Source organism: Mus caroli, unplaced genomic scaffold, assembly GCF_978045245.1.
Source record: "Mus caroli unplaced genomic scaffold, Mus_caroli_1 scaffold_2, whole genome shotgun sequence".
Lineage (NCBI taxonomy): Eukaryota > Metazoa > Chordata > Mammalia > Rodentia > Muridae > Mus > Mus caroli.
In genome coordinates, this window is record NW_028227257.1 from 65,668,259 (window position 1) to 65,690,223 (window position 21,965).

A 21,965-nucleotide genomic window follows, 5' to 3' on the forward strand; every position below is an offset into this window, starting at 1 on the left:
GTCTTAAAAGTTTAAGAGATTTACCATGACTATAATTTTCCAAATAGTGCTCATAGAACATTGAAATACCAATAGACTAATTCTACATGGATACTTGTTTTACTTTGTTACATTTTAAGTAATCAATGGTATTTCTTAGCACAGCACATGCATGATTTTTAATTTGGTAAGGGAAAGTGATATGCTTATGTCTTATTCTTTGTCTTATGTAATTAACTGTCAGCCGTTGGGACACCATTAACTTTTCTAGTTGAGAAGAGTCAAGAGATGAGAGAAAGGGCACTATCTGCTATCTAGATTGTTGCCCCTGTCATTTCTGCAATCACTGCTACCTTTAGAAATGCATGATGGGTATAGAAAATGGAAATTACCTCCTGAGGGCTCTCAAAACAAACTCTGTTAGCTTATCAGGTTTTTAAAACTCTTTGTAACCATAAGAAAACATGTGAAGCATCTTTACGAGGTCTAAGATGCAATGTTCAAAACTAACAAATTAGACACCTGGGTAAAGTCTAACCATCAAGAACTTGTGTGTGACTTACGAAATTTGTATAATGTTAGGATCACCATCTGCATAACTGTCATGAAATTTCCCAGAGAATGTCTTTCAGACTGGGCTAAGAGATCTTATGATCCTCAGAATGTTCGTGAAGTATCATCACACACAAAGTCTTCTTGTTATGTGAGGGAAAACACTGCTCCCCGTACTTATCCAAGCACAAGCCATGTCTCTTATGAAGTTCAGCATGAGGAATTTTAACTCAGTCTTCATAGTGTACATAGTCTCAGGACAGGATCTGTGACTTGGTACTTTGGTTGAGGGACCAGCAAGCCATGGGACCCAGGAAAGCAGGGCTGGAGAAACAGTGGGGTCAAGGCATGTCTAAATCCTGGAAATCTTGTCTTAATATCTTCAGGAGTAGGATCATTTTCTCACTGTCCTGTGCCCAACCCAGTAATGGCACCTTTGCCTCACCAGAGGAGGTCACATAAGCCAGTAGCCAGGTTAAACTTTCTTTCTCCTTAACAGGTCATGTCCAGCAGCACCTGGAATTCTTCCTCATGCAAGTGGAGCATCCAAGCACCATGCCCACTGCCAATAACACACACTCACTCCCCAAATGTTTAAATAGTCTCCCCAATAAACTAAACCAGTTCTACTTGCCCATACACATACTATCCACTATCGATCAAGATTCCCATGCCAGGCTAAGCTTCCCTCCCTCCAGTCCAGCCCTGTGTGAAAGGGCCTGACCACCCCAGGGAGAAGTAGACCTGCGGAAGCATTTGGTGACCAAGTTCAATACACAGAGGACATCTATGTTGTATTACATCTCATAATCTGCCAGTTCACTTCTGTTCCTTCCTCTTATGTGAATTTTTTCCGGAGATACAGGATCCATTTCTGATACTTTTATTCGTCACCACAAAAATGACATGACCTGCTTCTCCTTACAGTCGTGATGTCTTTTCGAAACTACAAGAGGGCTCTATAAGAGGACCTATTCTCTCCAGAGGACCTATACTTTAAATAGGACCAAGACTACTTCTTGGTAATGGCAACTTTATATTCAACTGCAAAATTCTCAGAAGTAACACACAACATGTGCTTCTTCCTTAGAAGAAATAAACAAAAAGCTCATTAGTAAAGAGACTTTAACTTATGCAGAAAAAAGGAGGAATTTTTTTTAATTTTTAATTTTTTTATTACGTATTTTCCTCAATTACATTTCCAATGCTATCCAAAAAGTCCCCCATACCCTCCTCCCAACTTCCCTACCCACCCATTCCCATTTTTTTTGGACCTGGCGTTCCCCTGTACTGGGGCATATAAAGTTTGCGTGTCCAATGGGCCTCTCTTTCTAGGCCATCTGACTAGGCCATCTTTTGATACATACGCAGCTAGAGTCAAGAGCTCCGGGGTACTGGTTAGTTCATAATGTTGTTCCACCTATAGGGTTGCAGACCCCTTTAGCTAAAAGGAGGAAATTTTAAAGAGCAGATACATCTACAATGAAAAATTATAATGTCACACTCACCTTACAACATCATTTTACATTACTGTTGTCCAAGATAATTAAAATTTATATATATATATATATATATATATATATATGTGTGTGTGTGTGTGTGTGTGTGTGTGTGTGTGTGTGTGATAAGTTAAGACTGGTGCTGAGTGATAGAGCATATTCCTAGTATGGAGGAGGCTCTAAATTCAATGCACGCACACACACCCACACACACACACACATACACACCCACACATACACACGCACACACACATACACACACACACATACACACACACACACATACACACACACACACACACACACACACACACACATACACACACACACACACACACACACACACACATACACATACACACCCACACACACACACAAACAGGCACGCAGCACACATGAAGCAACTGAAACTTATGACTTCCGTCCGCTTACAGTGCATGAACTAACGTTTCAAGTAAACCGACGATTTCCGTTATTTTTATGGGCGGAGGCTCACATCACGATTGCCTTCCCCGAAGCTAAAGTATACTTAAACCCTTGAAAGAGATTGTGCATTTCTTTAAGTCAATCCACCCTTTTTTCTTCATTGCAGTATTATTGTAAAAGAAACCCGGGTGTTGTCGCTAATGAGGACAAAGCAGAGCTCATCTCTGCTACTTGCACATGCTTTCTCACTCCTTCCTTCTTCACCCCCAAGCCATCATCATTTACAGTGGACTTTAGTTTGAATTTCACGTACACGCTGTCATATTTGTCAAAGAGACTGAGCAAGCTGTTCCTGAGCCACAAGGAGAGCTTTAGACACATTTACTAAAGGATTTTATGTTTGAATTTGTAAGATGTTGTTAGTCCTTTCTACTCTCGGGGTTCCCTTTGTCCAGATGCTGGAATCCAAAATACTTCAAAGCCAAGTCTACAACAAATATCACCAGTGAATGACTGACTTGGGACAACTTGACTGTCAAAAAAGAGAGATCACTGCACATCAGCTTTCCTTTTACCATGGCTCATAACTGAGCCAGTTTAAAAAACCATGCTGTAAGAGACATATAACTATAAGAAAAACTAACAGTGCAGCTCCCTCGTTGTGATGCTTTGAATATGCTTGGCCCAGAGAATGACTATTTGAAGGTTTGACCTTGTTGGAGTAGGTGTGGCCTTGTTGGAGGTAGTGTGCCACTCTGAGGATGGGCTTTGAGACTCTCCTCCTGGCTACATGGGAGACAATCTGCTCTATGACTTCCTTTGGCTGAAGGTGTAGAACTCTCTACATGGCTCCTGTAGCACCATGCCTGCTTAGATGCTCCCATGCTTCCTGACATGATGATAGGAGACTAAACTTCTGAACCTGTAAATGGGTTGCAATTAAATGTTGTCCTTTATAACATTTACCTTGCTCATGGTGTCTCTTTACAACAAGAGAACCCTAACTAAGACAAAAGTTGGTAACAGGGAATGGAGTGTTGCTTCCATAGGCCTAACCATGATTTTGTTTGGAGGAATGTGGATTTTGGGACTTTGGAAAGCAGTGAAGTTCTTTAAGTAGGGCTTAATGGGCTATCCTCATAAGAAAATGGATGACATTGGTTCTGAGGGTGATTTGAACTGTACAGACCTGGTGCAAAAGGCTTCAGTGGAGAAGAATTTCAGTATGTGGATTAGAGACTGTTTTGTGGTATTTTGGTGAAGAATGTGGTTGGTTTTACCCCTGTCCGAAGAGTCTGCCTGAGGCTAAGGTAAAGAGATTTAAGTCAATTGCAATGACAAAGGAAGTCTCAAAGCCCATCACCACAGTGACACACTTCCCCCAACAAGGCCATACCTCCTAACAGTCCCACTCCCTGGGCCAAGCACATTCAAAGCACCACATTAGTATTACTCCAGTTCTTCATAGACTTGCTTATGAATTTCACTGACCATCAGAGACCACATCAGGTGTGAAGTCTGTCCACAAAAGAAAAACTCGAGCTCAGAAACACATTGTGCTTTCCACATATGGTCATGTTACAAGCGGTCACAGTTTTTCTCTGCCACTGTGAACACATACCCTGACTTAATTATGTCTCTCTGGTTCTATTCACTGTGTCCACAAGGCTACTCCATGTTGGCTATGGTCTGGTGCTATGTTTATTTCCAAATAGGTCATCAAAAATCTTCAGATAACCATAGCAGTTCACTATTCAGCCTCTTCTTCTTCTCTTTAAGTCTCTACGTCATTATCTGCATTCATGTTGTTGGTTATATGCACAACCCCTGCACCTTAGACTAGCCCCAGCCATCTGCAAATATCTCTGTTCTCCTTCAGTCCAAACTTTGCCCATATCAATTACTCACTATGATGGCTTTCTTAACAAATAAACTCCCCCTTCCTTTTTTAGTCTCTCTTTTATCAAACTTGTGTTCATCACTTTCAAGTCTTACACAATTTAGAAACTTATTCTAAGCAAAGAACCATGTATACTATTTATATTAATATTTTTTATGTAAGCAAAGAACAATGGATACTATTGAAATCAGTGGATGAGTGTAAATCTTTTCTTATTCCACAAAGATATCCATTCAATAACTCATTCACTAATACTCATTACACCATTGATGTGTTTTCTGTAAATGAGAACATAGGGTGTTTGTCCTTTCTTCACATATACCTCCCATCTGCTCCAGCTTCTTTACCATGTTCTATAGCCCAGAACCTGTAAACCATACTAACCCAGCTTTCATTTATGCTAAGCCAAGTCTCAAGGAGAGACAGCAAACCAGAAATTTGCCAATATCCTTCTTTCCATAAGAATATTCTCAGACATGTTAGTCTTAGAACTACATTAAAACACCAAAATCAACCCACTAGTGATACCAAAATCTGGTCATATATATGTCATGTCTTCCACCATTCACCATGTTAGCAATTAAAACTGAGAAGTTGATTAAAATAAGTACCCATGGATTCATTTAAATTACACAAATAAAACTATAACACACTTTAATTAGTTAGAATCCCCTCAAATGGTGAGAAGAGTGGTGTTTCTTGAATAATTTTGACCAGCTTTATAATAAAGGTAGTTACTTACTCTATATTCAGCTTCTTCTAATATATTGTTTATGTTTATATGAACAGAAAATGTAGCATCACATGGATGTTTACATAGAAGTGGAAAGAGTCCTGGTATAGCCTTTATAGCCAATCACACTATTCTTCTATGATAACATCCAAACTCAACTAACAAATACTGGTAGTAACTGGTTCATGGAGCCTATCATGAAACATTCCTGTTCTGTTACTGTCTCTTCATCTATAGATTTCTAATCCACTATTTTGTAATATCATAACCTGGTAATGTAAAAATCAATAATGCTTTAGTGGGTTTTATGCACTTTCAAGAGGTGTTGCATCTCAGCACATAATGTTCAAAATTTACATTTGACTTTGTCACCACCAATCTTATGAATCAGGAAGCTACTATCTTAATTAAAGTGATCGCAAATTTTCCAAAATCACACAGTAATTACATAAAGTCTCTTATTTGAGATTGCCATTGTACTGTGTCGCGAAGTAGAAATGCTTGTGCATATTTCCCCCAAACTACTAAAAATGCACTCAAGGAATAACACATATGAAAATTAAAAACCATTTTCTTGCTTCACAGAGGACAGAATTAAAGGAAATGTATTTTTTTTTTACTGAGAGTATATAGAGGTTACAAACACAGTAATTACAAACTCAGTGTGGTACCATTACCCCAATTCCTGCTATAGCAGTTGTACCCAGCAAAGAATTTGTGTGTGTGTCTCTGTGTGTACCATCACAGTGAACAGTAGCACAAAAAAACCTAATGAGATTTATATGGTTTTCAAATATGAGACTAATAATTTCTACTTTCTGAATAGTGGGTTAAATTACTAATTTTGATAGTACACACATACTATCACCTCCACAACCATCACCATCATCATGATGACCATGATGGGCAGATGCTGGTATATCTATGAACTTCACAGCTAAATTTGAAATAAAACAGCAAGTTCAGCAAGCACATTCTATCCAGAAACCTTATCCTTAAGAGAAATAGCTGACTATTGCAATGTGAGCAATATCTCAAGAGGTCTATTAAATTTTAGAACAAGTATTATAAAGTATTAAAACTTAGAACTGTTTTAATTATAAAATAGTCAAAATATTTCTATTGTTATTTATTTTAGAAGTCAGAAATAACACTTCTGATTTCTTTGGAATCTCTGTGAAGATAGGCTATTTCAACTGTTATATATGTGTGTATATGCATACATATGTGCATATGTGTATATACACATATGTGTGTGTGTAGACACACACACACAATGTTATCTTGATTATAAAGCATGGTCATTTGACAATGAAGATTTAATTGTTAAGACCATGCATATACTCATATCCTTAAGCTAATACTTTAGATTTGTCCATTAAACACAAGAATACACCAACAAAAACACCTATTCACTTTCAGATAGCTAATGCCAGAAAATCATACAATATGGTTCCCTGTATACTCACAAGAAAATGAAACTAAGAGGAAGGTAACATTTTAACATTATTATATAAATACTTTATATAAAAGCCATGCAAAAGTCTCCAGAAATACCAGGTCCCTGAGTCTCAGGCCACTGCATGGATATTGTTGTTGGATAATTATTTTAGTATTTGTTTACCAATTTGGTAATCACAAGTGCTAAGTGAGCATAAAAAGTGTGACTTTCTGAAATGTTCACTAATATTTACAAATATCTGACTTAATGCAGATACCCTTTAACATTCTTTTTAGTCATTGCAAAACAATTCACTATAATGGCTTCAGAAAATAATATAGTAAACTCCCTAGCACAGTGGTAGGCCCTTAGTAGTCAATATTAATAAAAGTATCCACGGCCAATTTACCAATTTACACACACACACACACACACACAGAGAGAGAGAGAGAGAGAGAGAGAGAGAGAGAGAGAGAGAGAGAGAGAGAGAGAATCAAGAAACAAAAATTCAAACTCTAAATCATCACAGTCAATGGTGTTGGATGCAAAATATGAAGAAATATTTATTGTAGCACCAACTTGCAAGTATTATTGAAAAGAGTCTGGCTTGGAGCACAGGTTACCTTGAATCTGGCACAAAAACTTAAAGTTTATGCTTATGTGGTTGTGCAATGAATCATAAACACTCCATTTGTAAAGACTCTTGAGGTCTTAGGAGTCGGATGTTTTGCAGAATCTTGGTGTCTTTGGGTAGTTATTTTCTTCTATTAATTAGTACTGTAATGTATAGAGTATTTGATTCTATAAATGGATGTCATTTCTGGCATGTGATTGAGGTTATTGCCCTAAACATTCTTCCAACTCTTTTCTGAAGGTCAGTGAAAAAAAACAAAAGAACAAAACAAAAAACAAACAAACAACAAAGAAAACCCAAAATCACTCTGTTAATTCTTTTCCTGTTTGTACCTCCCAATGAACCCATCTCTACAGCCCTTTGGCAGACTTTAAATTTTATGGCAATTAAACCAAAACATGCCACACAACTGATCACAGAGACAAATAAGCAACAAAACAAGCATCAACCCTTTCTCAAAATGAACATAACCAATGCAAACTTCTTTCTCTTAGCATTGAGACTCCTAAAGCACAGACAGCAGGAAAATGATAGGTCTTGGCCATGAAGTTAAGATGCTAAGAACCTGTTAAATAGAGGCTGCTTTCATACAGGGCTATATCTGATTTTACATGGAGTTTTTGCATCTGACAATTTTAAGCTGTAGCAAGCAGGGTTGCTGTTCTTTTCTAGTAGATGATTCCAGAGCCTAATTTGGCTTAGTTATTAGTAGTTGCTTCTCAATAAAAACAGACAGTAAAAAGTTTAAGTAATAATTCAAAAGGGTAAATGGCAAGAAATGTAAACCAAGAACACATGGTATGGAGAAGAAATGTTATACTGTCAAATATGGTGCAAAGGACCTTAATTACAGTTTCCTGTTTATGCAAAAAACAGGACCAAACCCATGCCCCTCTGTACCAGTGCAGACAGCCCACAGAAAAGCCATAATGATGATGGTGGAAGGTTTATAGCCATAAAATAGCAAGTTCAAACTTTTATAAGGCCAGTACCTACAAATGTTGTGATCAGCAAATTAGAACAGAAAGAAAAAGCCTAGAGAAATAAAGACAAATGCAAAGGCTACAGGGTCTGTAGCCTATAGAACCTCACACCTATGGAGCTGTAAACATGGAGAGTTCAAAACAATTAGTGTATGATTACAAATGCAACCAGAAGATCATGGAACAACACGGCTTATGATGGATAATGGAATAACAGGGAAGAGACAACAGATAGCTCCAAGGAAAAGGCAGAGAGGAACGTAATGAGGTCAGAAGCACAGCATAGCCATTTTCCCCATAGTTCCTGGAGACTGTTCTCACATCCCCCCTTTTAAGGGATCAATCCACCATATATGAATATTATACCTTTGAGGCATAATGCACTTTATCAATGAGACTGCAACACAACTGTCTGAGGTCTATACTTGATCTATGTTTCTAATGTAATATGCACAATTATTTAAGTTTAGTCTCCATGTTTAGCATAAACTATTTTATATGACACTTGATTTCTTTTGCAAACATCATTTTCTCAAGGCAACGGCATGATTCCAAGGTGGAACTTCTCATATAACATCAATGTTTTATGGGGTTGGGTATTGTTTGTTCTTGCTTTTGTTTGTTTGTGTTAGCATCACTCTTGGGCTTTTTGTAGAGTAAACACTTTTTGTGCTCTTTAGAGTGCCTACACTTCAAGGTTTCATGATTTCTGACAGTTTTGCACTTTAACTCTCCAGGAAGTGTCAAGGCAGGCAAAAGAGGATTAATCTTGGACTGCCCTGTTTGGCTTAGTGACAGTTTGATGAATTCACTGGAAAGTTTAGATCATTAATTAGCCTATTTTTTTTATTTTGTGTATTTTCCTTATTAATCTTGTTTTTATGCTCTTTTCATCCACCTATAAATAAACATTGGTTCTGTCAACATAGACACTGGTCCTTGGTATGCATACTGTCTACCCTGCTTTAACTGTGGGTGTTTCTTGGGTTTCTTGATATTTGTCCAAATAGATTCACTCTCAATCATAAGCTGAAATGAAACAGCTTATTGGATACTTTTGTCTCAGTCTCATCATTCAGTTTTCACTATTTCTTTGCACTTAGTTTAAAAAAAATTACAAGGGACCAGGGTTTGTTGTAGAACAGAGGTGTGGGGAGCAGCCTGGGAAATAACAGCTATGGCTGGTTTCTCCGTGGTTTATTTCCCTGAGAAATTTTTCCTACTTATTCTTCACCTGTGTGTGTGTGTGTGTGTGTGTGTGTGTATTTGTGTGTGTGCATGCATGTGCTTGTGTATATGTGTGTGATCTTTGTTTCTTGAGATCCTTGATGTTTAAAGTTAACTTAAGAGATAAGTTGTTCAGATCTTAATTCAGTCTGTCAGACGCTCTACATGAAGCAGGTCAAGATAGGGAAGTGAGATGAGAGGCAGGCAAGTAGGGGAAACCACAGGTTAACTCATTCCCTGGTGAGTAGACAGGGAATGGAGCTACTGTTAATACTCTCAGTATTTCAGTGAATTTATATGCAAAAATAAATAATACAGAATGTCTCTCTGTACATACAAAGGCAAGTGTTCTGTAGATTATATTCTTCCCAATAGCATATATATGGAGAAGTGAAAATACCTTGTTATCCAGGGCTGTCTAGTACATAGTATTTTCCCTCTAATAAAACAGAATATACAAAAATGGTTAACTCATCACCATAGACTAAAGTTGTCAACTTAGCAAATGTAGAGGAAATTTAAATTCTTTTGCTCTGGCAAGGGATCCCATTCAAAGACCTTTTAGGTCAGTGTGATCTAGCCGGGATATAGGCACTCCCTTAGAGCATACCTTTATTAGTTTGTAGAAGGAATTTTCAAGCCATGCTTGAAAATGATGTCTAATTGATGGGGCAGACAAAGTAATAGATCAGAGAAAGATTTGATAGAATGAGTTAGAAATAGAAGATGCTCAACTCTCAGGAGTATAGAGGCAGTTTTACCAGGACAGTTTTACAGAGACAGGTTGCAGGTAAAGACAGAATAAGCTGGAGAATGAGAGGGATCCAGAAGATTAGAACAGATTGCCAGAGTTAGTTTTAGGCCAAGCAGACCAATTCAGTCAGAAGTTGAGAGAAGCCAGTTTGAATCAGTCATCTTGGAAGATTAAATTGTTTGGAGGCTAGAATCTTCCAGGCCTCAGCCTATAGATAATTAGAACAGAGAAAAATGCTTTTGGCTCAGCCCAAGCCATGTATTCACACAGTTTTGGTATGGGCTCTCATCCCTTTATCTGAGAAAATGAAGTTACAATTATAAGCAAATATAAGTAATTTCTTTAAAAACACTGTCATCACTAGAATTGAAAATCTAAATAAAACTATATACAGTTAAGCATGATATTTCTAAGTTATGATGTTTATTCTTTGCATATAGACCTACTGCAATATTTCCCTATCTAAACACAGATCTTAATTAAAGTCATGAAATCCAAGTATGTCAACTTTCAGAAAAGTCAGGAGAATCTTAGAAGAATGCCCCAATCATCAGTTTCCTCCTTATCTTTCAGACAAATCACTTGTAAAACCAGTGGTTATATTTAATCTGTTTCAAAACAGATTAAATATGCCCAATTCATAGAAAAGGAGGAAATGATATGGCCAGCCCAGATTGCCGGTGCACATCTGGAACATTCTATGTTGTTGCATGTTTGTGTTCATTTTTGTTTAATGGGCACCTATAGAGAGACATCATAAGGAATCCAGCATTCTCCTACAAGCTTCTGAGATTGTTTGTCAGGTTCAGTGTTAATGAGTATGAGCAAAAAAGAGTGAAAGGTCAGCTCAGAGCTATTTAGCATGTCCTGCCATTTTTATGTGCAAAGCATTGAACGGATGGCTTTGGCTTCACAAAATCCTAGTTTCAGAAGTGATCACGTGAAAGGGGCTTGAGTAACCCTTCCAACTCCAGTTACTTTACACCAGTCTTAGTCTCCAGCATACAAAGTAAATTCAGTTCCCCGTATGCTTTTCTCATTAACAGAAACTCTGAGGGTGGTTTCGCGGGGATTTTTATGTATTGTTCTACGTTCTTTGTTTGATTTATAAACTGCTGAGGGGAAATGGGGTTGTAAACTTAATCCAGGTTTATGATATAAAAGGGCAGCCCATTCTAGAAACACCTTGTGGTCTTACAAATAGAGTTAACTTTAAGCAATTTATTTAGTTAAATAACTGACTCAACTATGTATTAAATTGCTGCCAGTTGGAAATAATGGGGCTTGGCAGTTTTACTGTCAAATGTAGAGGGTATAGGAAAGTATGCAGAGAGGGGAGAGTTGCAATAGACCAAGCTGTTGCAGCATTTAGTGATGGAAAAGTCAAGTAATTCACCTTGACTGCACTCAAAGGGAAAAAATTGAGAGGCAAGTTCTCACTATTAAACAGTTAATTACAGTGTGTTTATGTGTATAGGGGTTGATTGTTAATTGCATATACTAAGTTCTTCTATAAAAACAACTGCTTGTTGCCTGGCATCCTGGGTGCTTAAGACATTAATATGACTGGTGAGCTGGTCTGTTTTCCAGGGTGTAAACTGATTGACATATATGGTAAGTCTGGATTTTAGAAAAGATGTTTTATAGGGTATTTTGAGAAGAAGATAAACTCTGATGTGCACACACAACACTAATAAGAATGCTGTGAGCTATACATTCTCTGCTATCATGTGGCTTATGGATGAGATTCTTACTCCCATTTCTCTGTGCAAGAAAATGAGACAAAAGAACATAAAAGATGTGAGTTAACACATAAGATTTTGAAGTCTCTTGAGTATATAATAGCCTTATGGTCTGCTATAGGTGGGAAGATACCTATGGGGAAAGGAATCAAGGAATGCGGAATTATATGGACCAGGACAAGGAAAGCTGAGAAGTAGTATAGCATGTTCTTGAAGCTTATGAAAATATTAATGTGAAATACCAAGCCAGCTAGCTATTCTATCAGCCCATGGGCATCGAGTATAATCTGAAAGTTGAAATAGAACTAACCAAGGGAGAACTAGAAGCCAAGACTGAGTTTAAGAGTGCTTGTTGCTCTTGTGAAGAATCTGAGCTGAGTAGGCAGCATGTACAGGGTGGCTCTCAACCAACTCTAACCCCGTCTCCAGAAGAGCCAAGCTCTTTCCTGTCCTCCATGGGCACTCACACTCACATGCACATATGAACACAGATACACTCACATATACCCAATTATAAATAAAATAAAACCTTTAAAAAAAGCAAACATTGATTATCAAGTCTTCAAGAAGGATTGTACATTATGTAAAATTCAGCAGAGTTAATACCACAGTTTGTGATTGTTTAGATTATGGTAATTAGCTGCAACATTCACTAAGCTGTCGTTTTATAATTTGTTAGGAAGGAAAGCAATATGGCTAAATATACATATAGTATCAGGTGAGTCTTTTGTTGTTTACATTTAGTGAAAATTGGCTAAAGGTCTCTAGCTTGTGCCTTTTAAAATTTCTATGACCTCCATGTTTTCTGAGGCTGCCCCAAGACTGACGGTGAGCTTAGCCTTACCTGGGCCACACATTCTGATTTTAAAACTAACAATAAGATTTGGGGAGTTGGTTCAGTCAAGAAAGCTGCCTGCTATGCAAGCATGAGGACATGATTTTGAAACCCAAAACCCACATAAAAGTCAGGAATGCAGACACGTACATATGACTATAACCTCAGTGTCGGGCAAGCAGACCAGGTGGATCCTGAGAGCTCAGCGTACAGCCAGCCTACCTGAAATGATGGGCTTCTGTTTTAAGGAGAGATCCTGTCTCAAGCAATAAAGTGGAGAGAGACAGAAAGATACAGGATGTCCTACAATGCAATGATGTTCACATGTAAGCTTGTAGTAGTAGCAGTAGTAGTAGTGGTGGTGGTGGTGATAGTGATGATAATGATGGTGGTGATGTTGATAATGATGTGATGATAGTAATAAATAATGTTAGTATAGACATGGCATGTGTGTAGCATGCTTTACACTAGAGAATCCCATAGCATTAATGCTAAATTTAAGATCTTAACATGCTTTGCTTTATCATGGCTTGTGGAAAAGAATTTCTAACTCCATCCTGAATTTGTCCCATTTTTGAGTATATTTGTGGGTGTTCTGTGTTGTCAGACTTAGCATTTTTCTCTTCATCCAGTATGTTTTGACTATACCGAGTAAGAGGACAGTCAAAAGTATAACCTATCTCTATATTAAATCCTGGATAAACACAGGAAGACAGCATAAAGCACAGGACCAAGAGGGGCTTCAACACACAGCTTAACTTTTGTGCATAATCGGGACATCTAAGAGTATTCCAAGGGAGGGTGACCAAAAGACAGCAGGCAGTTTGAATGTAAGTTGTGTCTGGTTCAAATCAGGAGTGGAGAACGCAGCTTTTGTTCTTTCCTTCTGGGAACTCCAAGCCCGATGGTGTAAAAATTGTTCAAAAGGAGAGCTCAGTTTTGATGGATGAAGCTAAGAGATAAGTATGATCTTAAAATGATATAATACCTCAAGAAACTCATTTCACCCTCTCCCATTAGTCTTGAAAGTAAACGAAGAGCATTCCAACATTTATTTGCAATAGGCCGAGTTTATTTTCTTTTTATCAGAGTTGGGGCTTTCCCCCATTACTCTTACCAGTTTTCTTTGAGGCAGAAGTATAGCTCCATAAAAAGAGTGGGATGAAGTCCTCTGCTCATTAACTCTCGAGTTAGCAAACTTTTTCTTCTCAACTGCAACCCTCATCATTCCTCGAGTCACCGCTCTCCCATCTATTCTCACATTCCGAACTTTGCATGTCAGTCCCAAGCGCCTCACCCCATTAGTTAAATTAGCTGTTTTTACAACATCTCACACACAAAAAAAGGTTTACAGCCGAAGCTCTTTCCTCTAATCTAGCTCTTCTTGCCGCATGTATAATTTCTTTATTGACTTTAGGTTTGGGGAGCTTTAAAAATAATACATATCAGCGAGGGTTGCCTGCTTTCTGATCATATGTTTTCTCCTGCTAATCATGCAGTTACCTGATTAGAAACAGATGCAATCTATTTGAAATGTGAACTTAAGAGTGAACTGCTGGTGATGGCTGGTATTTTTAGATGGCCTGCGTGTATGTCTTAGAATGCCTTAGAAAGTTTCCAAGGATAAATTGTAGGTTATGTTTTATTTATACAATTGTTTTCTTACCAAATGAGCCATTCCAAACCCACTGATGAACAAAAGAAAAAAATTAGCACCGCCAACCAAGGTGAAACCCACAGTGAAGTCCTTACATTTATTTGTAGGGACTCATCAAACAAGAGCACAGGACTGTGATAGTACAGACACCAGGGTCTGCTGCCGCTGCACGACAGACTGAGCAAAGGAACCATCTGAGCAATTATTTAAAACCTGATGCAGAACACAACAGCTATTTAAGTATATGCACTGTTAGGAAAGGGAGAGAGAATAAGTACTTTCTGAACAAAACCAGCAAGGACTTGGAAAATAGAATGTGTTGTATTTTAATGAAAGGGTTTAGGTTTTATTTATACACCTGTGTATATGCAAATGTATATATGCAGGAACCAGAGGAAGATATCTGGAGTGTTCTCTCCTATATTCCTTTCAAATGGGGTCTCTTACTGAAACTAGAACTAGTGTGGTAGCCAACAAACTCTAAGAATTCTCCAGTCTCTATTATACTACCACACTAGGGTTAGCGGTGTGTGCAACCAAACCTGACTACTTTCATGGGTGGTGGGATTTGAACCTAGGACCTCTGCTTGTGCAGCAAGCACTTTTATCCTCTATGCCATCTCTCAACCCCCAGGTAGTAGTTTTAATGGGCAGATGGAGAAGGATGTTGGGCCCACCTGGAGCATGACCCCCGTCAATATTACCACCCTCAATTTTACTGATAAGAAGTTAAATGATTAGATTGAAGTAGGCTCATGTTTTATGGATGTGATCTGTTGTCAATTACCCAGTCCCAGCCAGAGGAACTTGAACTGCACCACACAGAAAACTACTTTTGTTGAAATCATGATACAAATATCCTCAGATATTTTTTTTCATTAGACTACCAAGCCTGCTGAAGTCTGCTTATAGGAAGGAAAGCCAAGTGATCACCTCAGATTAGAACATGGTCTGTGTGGGAGTTGGTTTTCACAAACATACAACAAAGCCAGAGCACCTGACTCCTCTAACTCGATATGAATGGAAGCCATGTTCATAATGTCTGTTTCCCATCTACACTGTGGCTATGTAACATAGCCATGGTTTAGATAAGGTGGTATCAGCTTTGCTAAACTGAGATATTTTACACTGATGTGACCATTTTGAGAGATGTTGTACAGTCCTCATCCAAGGTGAAACAAGAGAGTTCCTAAACTTAAATTTCTGGTTCGGCATTTAAATTATATCCATTCTTTGTGACTAAGTGATTTTTTCTGGTACTTCAAGATAGATATGGAAGTAACTGGGGTGCTAATATTTTGTGGAGGTCTAATTGATAATAATAATGAGGCACCTCAAAATATGTGGCTTATTTGGAGTATTTGTAGAGTGACCTCAAATCTGTGGCTTCTTTGGAGTATGTATTTGTCAAGTGACTGTTGAGTTCATCCCAAAGCATGCCCCTTATACACATGGCCCTTTTGGCTACCACAAGAAATAGAGAGGATGGGTTATCATAAGTAAGAGGTCCCTTTCCATTGCTTTCCTCTTCACTATCCTATTTAGTCATCTCTGCTCTAAAAGCCAAGTTCCTTCATAACTCTGAGGTCACATGATGGCTTGTCTTGGCAGGAACTGCAAGGCCTGAAACTGTGGGTTACAGAGAAGAAAGATTTAAGAGCCTCTCACCTCACAAACTTGGGCATCAGGTCAGGGGCAGTGACAACTTGTCAGAGTCTTGTTTGTGGCACCCAAGCACACCATGCTCTGGGACTGCAAAGATGGCTGGAAAGTCAGCAGACTCTGGTTTCCTCAGTCATTAATGCTATTGATTATTTTGCTGCTTAAATACCGAGGCAGGAACTGGTGCTTGCTCCAAATACAACCAGTCAACTCGTATCTCCCTTGGCCCTTTAGAAAATGCAGATGTACCAAAACCTTAAAGCACAGCTGAGTTTAAAACATACGGATATTGGTTCTTTTCTTTTTTTTTTTTTAAGGAAAAGAAAAATGCTGGTAGAGAGGATATCCCCAACAAACTAAATGTTGATCTATCTTTTATTAATTTCATTTTTTATCTTCTTGTGTTCAGACGTTTGACAGCTGTGACATTCATGGGCAATGCATTTGAAAAAGAAGACATAAATATTCAGAGACGTCTTAGAATGCTGTTCGATGTAAGCACCTGCCTACTTAGTGATGACGGAAAATCATTTCTTTTGCTTTATGCGTGTTACCTCCAGAGACCACAAAGGTCCTATTCTATCTAAAGAGCTGGTCCCAACTTCAGCGTTTGCTCTCACAACTGCAGGGTATATAGCTAATTAAATTTATTGAGAAAACAATTTTGTTTTATACTTTCAATGATACTTAAACAATTTTCTCAATCTTCATCTCGGAAACAATCCCCCCGCCCCCCCCCCCCCCCCCCAGGATTCAGTGAACGGAAAACCTGGTACAAGGCCCTAAAACAATGACCTTACACTGCATGGTTTCCTTTGTCACCAGGAGAAGTTTCCCAAGCAGAACTTTCCAAGGGAAGTGTCGGGAAAGATACTCACAAGATCTCTGAGGGCCTTATGAGAAACATCACCATGTCTGCATACAGCAGACCCTTCTTCCTGTCTTCAGTGTCCCACATTTCAGTTACCTGTGGTCAACTGCAGTCAGAAAATAACATGAAAATTTCTAGAAGTGAATAATTCATAAAGTTTATGTAACTTTTATTATCCTACATTATTACAACTGCTCTATTTTATTGATTCCTGACATTAGTCTTGTTCTATGGCTAACTCGTAAGTTAAGCTTTTCATAGGTATATATGTAATAGGTATGAATGCATAGGAAATGCTGCAGGATCGACACAGCTCAGTACAAGCCATAGTTTTAGGCATCCACGGGGGTCTTGAAGTATATGTTCCTCTAGACAAAAAGAAAAAATCTTTTTTTTCAAGTTTAAAATTATGTTAATAGAATATGTAACAAATATGCATTCGTTACATATTCTATTAACATAATCTTAAACTATCATTATTACACAAAGATATACAAGTCAAGGAGTTATTTAAACCAAATACATCATTTTTTCAATGTTCCCCCCACACACACACACACCCCATCTCCTCTTAACTAGGACAAACAAGTAACTGTGCACAAAGAAACAGGGGCAAAAAGTGGGAAGGACAAACTTCATCAGGATACCGGAAAGCTGTGGCGACCTCAAGACTTGCTTTTGCTACAAAATCTCAAAACCCCATAAAGGTCCCAAGTGTTCATACTGGGTGCGATTAACTTAATCGTTCCCCACGAGTTTCCCTTCCTAAGTTAGTAAAAGACTGTTGAAGAAGGGTTTGCCAAGGGTTAACGCCTGACTGCTCAGCACCTCCTTCAGCGGAATCCCCGCTCAGAATTACAAATGTACCCTATTATCAGAAATATAATGAAACACAGACCAAAGTGAATGAAGTCTAATTTTTTTGGCTTTGACATTTCTCCCCATTTTACTTTTACCTGACAGGAGTGTGTAATGATGTTAGCCCGGCCTGAAGAGATGGGAGCCCTGCTTGGAGAAGAGAGGCGGGCAGCTAAGTCCTCAGTGCTCACGCTTCCAAACCCTGACAATGCTGCCACCTACAGGCTAAAACTTTCAAGGCCGATTCCACCAGCAACTGTTTTCCTACCCTTAACAATGAAAAGCACACAAGCTCACAATAGAACACAGCCAAGTCCCAAACTCAGAACCCTGCAAACAGTTAAGTTACCAGGTGATAGCAAAGAATGGGCCCTTTCGCTTAGGTCGTGCAGTGCTGTTCCATAATTTAATTAGGATCATCACACGGCAACCAAAGCTGTCTAGAGGAATTACGAGCCACAAGTTCAGATCACACGTGAATCCTTTTGCTCAATTAAAGCTAAGCAATTTTTAAGGGTCCCCCCTCTCTTTGCAGTATATGCAAAGAGCAGCGAAGCGTGGCCTACATATTTTTCGCATTAAAATTATTACATAAGGCCTGTAGCATTTGAAATACTATGGAAATCAAAATGTTACACTCTGACCTTGGGCATTTAAACTTCGTCGTTTTGGAAACTATTGTTGCCCTGTTTGCTTTGTTCTAAGAAAATTACTGTGGTTAGTTATAATAGCTGAATGAATAATTACTGCAGGAAGAAAAAAAAAAGGATGTAATAGTGGCGGAATGGTTCTCGAGCCTGCATTTTACTAAACAGAGATTTAATTCTGTTTGAAGTCCAGGCATCGTGACTAATGGCGTTAGCCTTCTCTGCCTTCCCTACTGTACCTGTCAATAAAAGCGATTGCTTTGTTCTTCCGACTACCGAACCTTCCTAACCTTTCTGCCAGGAAAAATTGCAAAGAATCTGATAAAGGGAAAGAAATAGTCTTCTGGCAGAGCCGAATTCTAGACTGATGTAATTCTTATGGATTAAGCACAGTCAACAGCATATCAGCATGCTAGGCTGGAAGTTCATTGTGAAGCATTTCTCTAAAGTTTAAAACTGTCTTCAGCTTTCTCACTAATGATTTCAGAGGACAGGGCTGGCAGTCCTTATTTCTTTTTCCTATGCGTAAAACATGTATATTCAGATACCCAAATTATAATTTTTATCAATCACCAATTGTATCATCGGATTCTGATTGGTCTTTGAATCTCTCCAACAAGTACTTGCAAGCCAAGTAGCCTGGAAGTTTTCACAGATGTGGAATTCAAAATTAACTTTTAAATGATCAGTGGGCAGAAACACACACCCTTCTTTTAAAGGAGCATTGCAATAAGGCGTACAGAATAGAGAGATATAAAGAAATCAGGCAGTGCAACAAAGAACATTACATTAAATTGAGCATCTTTGCAATTCGGAAGTGATTTATTTGTTTATCTATGTATGCATAACACACCTCCTGAATTTTCATATGTATTTCTTGAAACAACTGAATCAGGATGCACAGCAGAACTCCCAATGCTCTGAGATGTTCTCGATGAACTCAGAGCTCAAAAATAACATTTTAGACGTTACAGTATTGCAGCCTATTTATTATTTACAATAGGAAGAAATCTGGGTGTTAAGAGTATATACACACATTGCATTTGACTCACGGATAGTTTATTAGCTTCTTAGACGAGTTACGAAAAGGAAAAAAAAAAAGGATGAGATCTTTATTTTCAAGAAAATCTGCAAAGATTAAATCTCTCCACATTTGCAGCCAGATATTTGCAGAATCAACAACCCCTTTAAACACTAGCTGAATTTAGTCATAATAAGAATATAAATACAATAAGAGATTCCTAAGGGGGATGTGATTTTTTAAAATAAATTTCCATATTCACTACAATAAATGTTATGCCTAGAAATTTTATAGCTAAGAGAAACACAGAAAATACTACACCCAGAGCCAGAAGACTGCTCCAGTACAAAGCAAGTCTGATATATTGCCTTCCAAATACATTGCATGTCCCTGGTAACGTTGTAAATTATGGTTGCAAATGAGGCCACAAACAAAATTTTGCTCGAGGCATGAATCATAAATTCAAACAATAATCATCTCCTACGTGAGGCACAAATACTTTGTTTACTTCTTAGGCACTGTTTCCTAAACACGAAGATGAAAGTAGGTCAAGGAAATTTAGCATCTTTTTCCCATGAAGCATGTGATGATGCTGGGTGGCACTGCCTTATTTAAAACCGCACGAACCCTTTACATATTAAAAATCTGTTTGCACAGTGCTGGGTCCATAAGCATATTTCCATTTGACTTCACGATGATGCCATATTACCCAAACTATATACATTTAGTGGGGAAAATAAATGATTCATAATAGTAACCTGCTAGATGGGATTCTGATGTGCTTTTCATATGGAAAGTAAAAGGTATCTGGCTGCTATGAAATGCTTCTTTTATCTAGTTAGTATCTATGATTGCTTACTATTCCTTGCACACAGAGGAAAAGTGAGCTATTTTCTTTTCTTGATAATTTCTAAAAGGCGATTCCATTAAAACCTTTATAAGCATGAAGCGTAAGAAAACTGGCCTTTAATTAAATCTGGCCAAATGACAGAAATATTGTTTCCAGTGCATATTTGTAATATTGCAATAATTATTTTTATTTATGGGTACCAAGAGTGCAGAGCAGCACAAGTGTTCCTGTATAAGGCTTCTGGTTTTTCTCACAGAGGCTCTGTCTTAGCAATGAATATCAACAACAATAACACTAATAATAGTCATATTGATTAAGTACTTACAGTCTACTAAGAATTGTGTTTGGGGCTTTATATGGATTATCCCATTCAATTGCTACAGAAACTCTTCAAAGCAAAGGCTGTATTTATATGTTTAACAGCTTATGGAACCAAGATTTAAAATAGTCAAGATACCTGCCCCCATCCCACATTCCCACCCTGTTCAATTCATGTTCCCTCTGGGCAAGGAACTGAGCCTTCAAACATAGGTTCAAGGGCTATCTGTTTCTTGAGCAAAGCAATAATTTATTCATTAAAACTTCATACCAGCATATAAAGCAATGGAAACACACTATTTTGATGTGTTTTAAGCCTAAGCAATTGAAATCAAACAATGTAATCTATTGAAATCAAAGCTTCTGGATGCTTCAATGAAATTAATAAATTGACAGAATGGTTTACCTGATGTAACTATTCAAAAAGTATTTGTAGCTTAGAATATACCTCTGTTTATTAGATAGTTTGAATTTAACGGTGAATAAAAGGGAGGTATCTCTCCCCTTGTGAATCTTTTATAGCAGTAGAAAATTAAAGAAATATATTTTTAATTCTTTAGATCAAATAATTAAAATTGAAGTTAAATAGAAAATAATTGAACACAGAAAAGTAAATAGTAGATGTCTCTCAAAAGGGGGCATATCAGCTGGTTTCCCAAGGATAGGGACTTATGCCAGGACATAAACAGGACATTCTAGACAAAAGGAAAGCACCATCCATTAAAGACACAACTAGGAAAAGATGGGTACACAGTGGAGGCTGAAGTATGCTACGTCTCTGGGTGTGGAAATAAGCTCTTTTTTTTTTCCACATCTGCCCCCACCACACTTACTCTGCTTCAGGTATCTGTATTTCCTTCAGGAATTGCCTAAGACCAAAGATAGGAGGTGTATTTTCCTCCTCTTGTCCTTTACACCCACATCTTATCAATCAACAAGTGCTGTTAGATCAGAAATATTGTCCTGAATCTGTCCACCCCTTTCTAGTCACTGTCCAGACCATCTCATAATCATCCCTTGCCTGGGAGCACATGCTACAGCTTCCAGCCTAGGAGCCAGCTTTCTTCAACTCTGTTCTCCTCATGACGGTTAGCCATCTCTTAAAGATGTAAAACAGGTCTCCATATAAGTTATCCAGTGGCTCTTTTAACATCCTTCAGATAGCCTCATGGGCTTCATGTTGCCTTTCAAAGTTTCATCCACCACAGCTGGAGGAGTTAGAGGAAGGACTGAAGGAACTGAGGGGGTTTGCAACCCCATAGGAAGAACAACAATATCAACCAACCAGACCCCCAAATCTCCCAGGGACTAAACCACTAACCAAAGGGTATACATGGAGGGACCCATGGCTCCAGCTCCATGGACCTGTGGAGGCT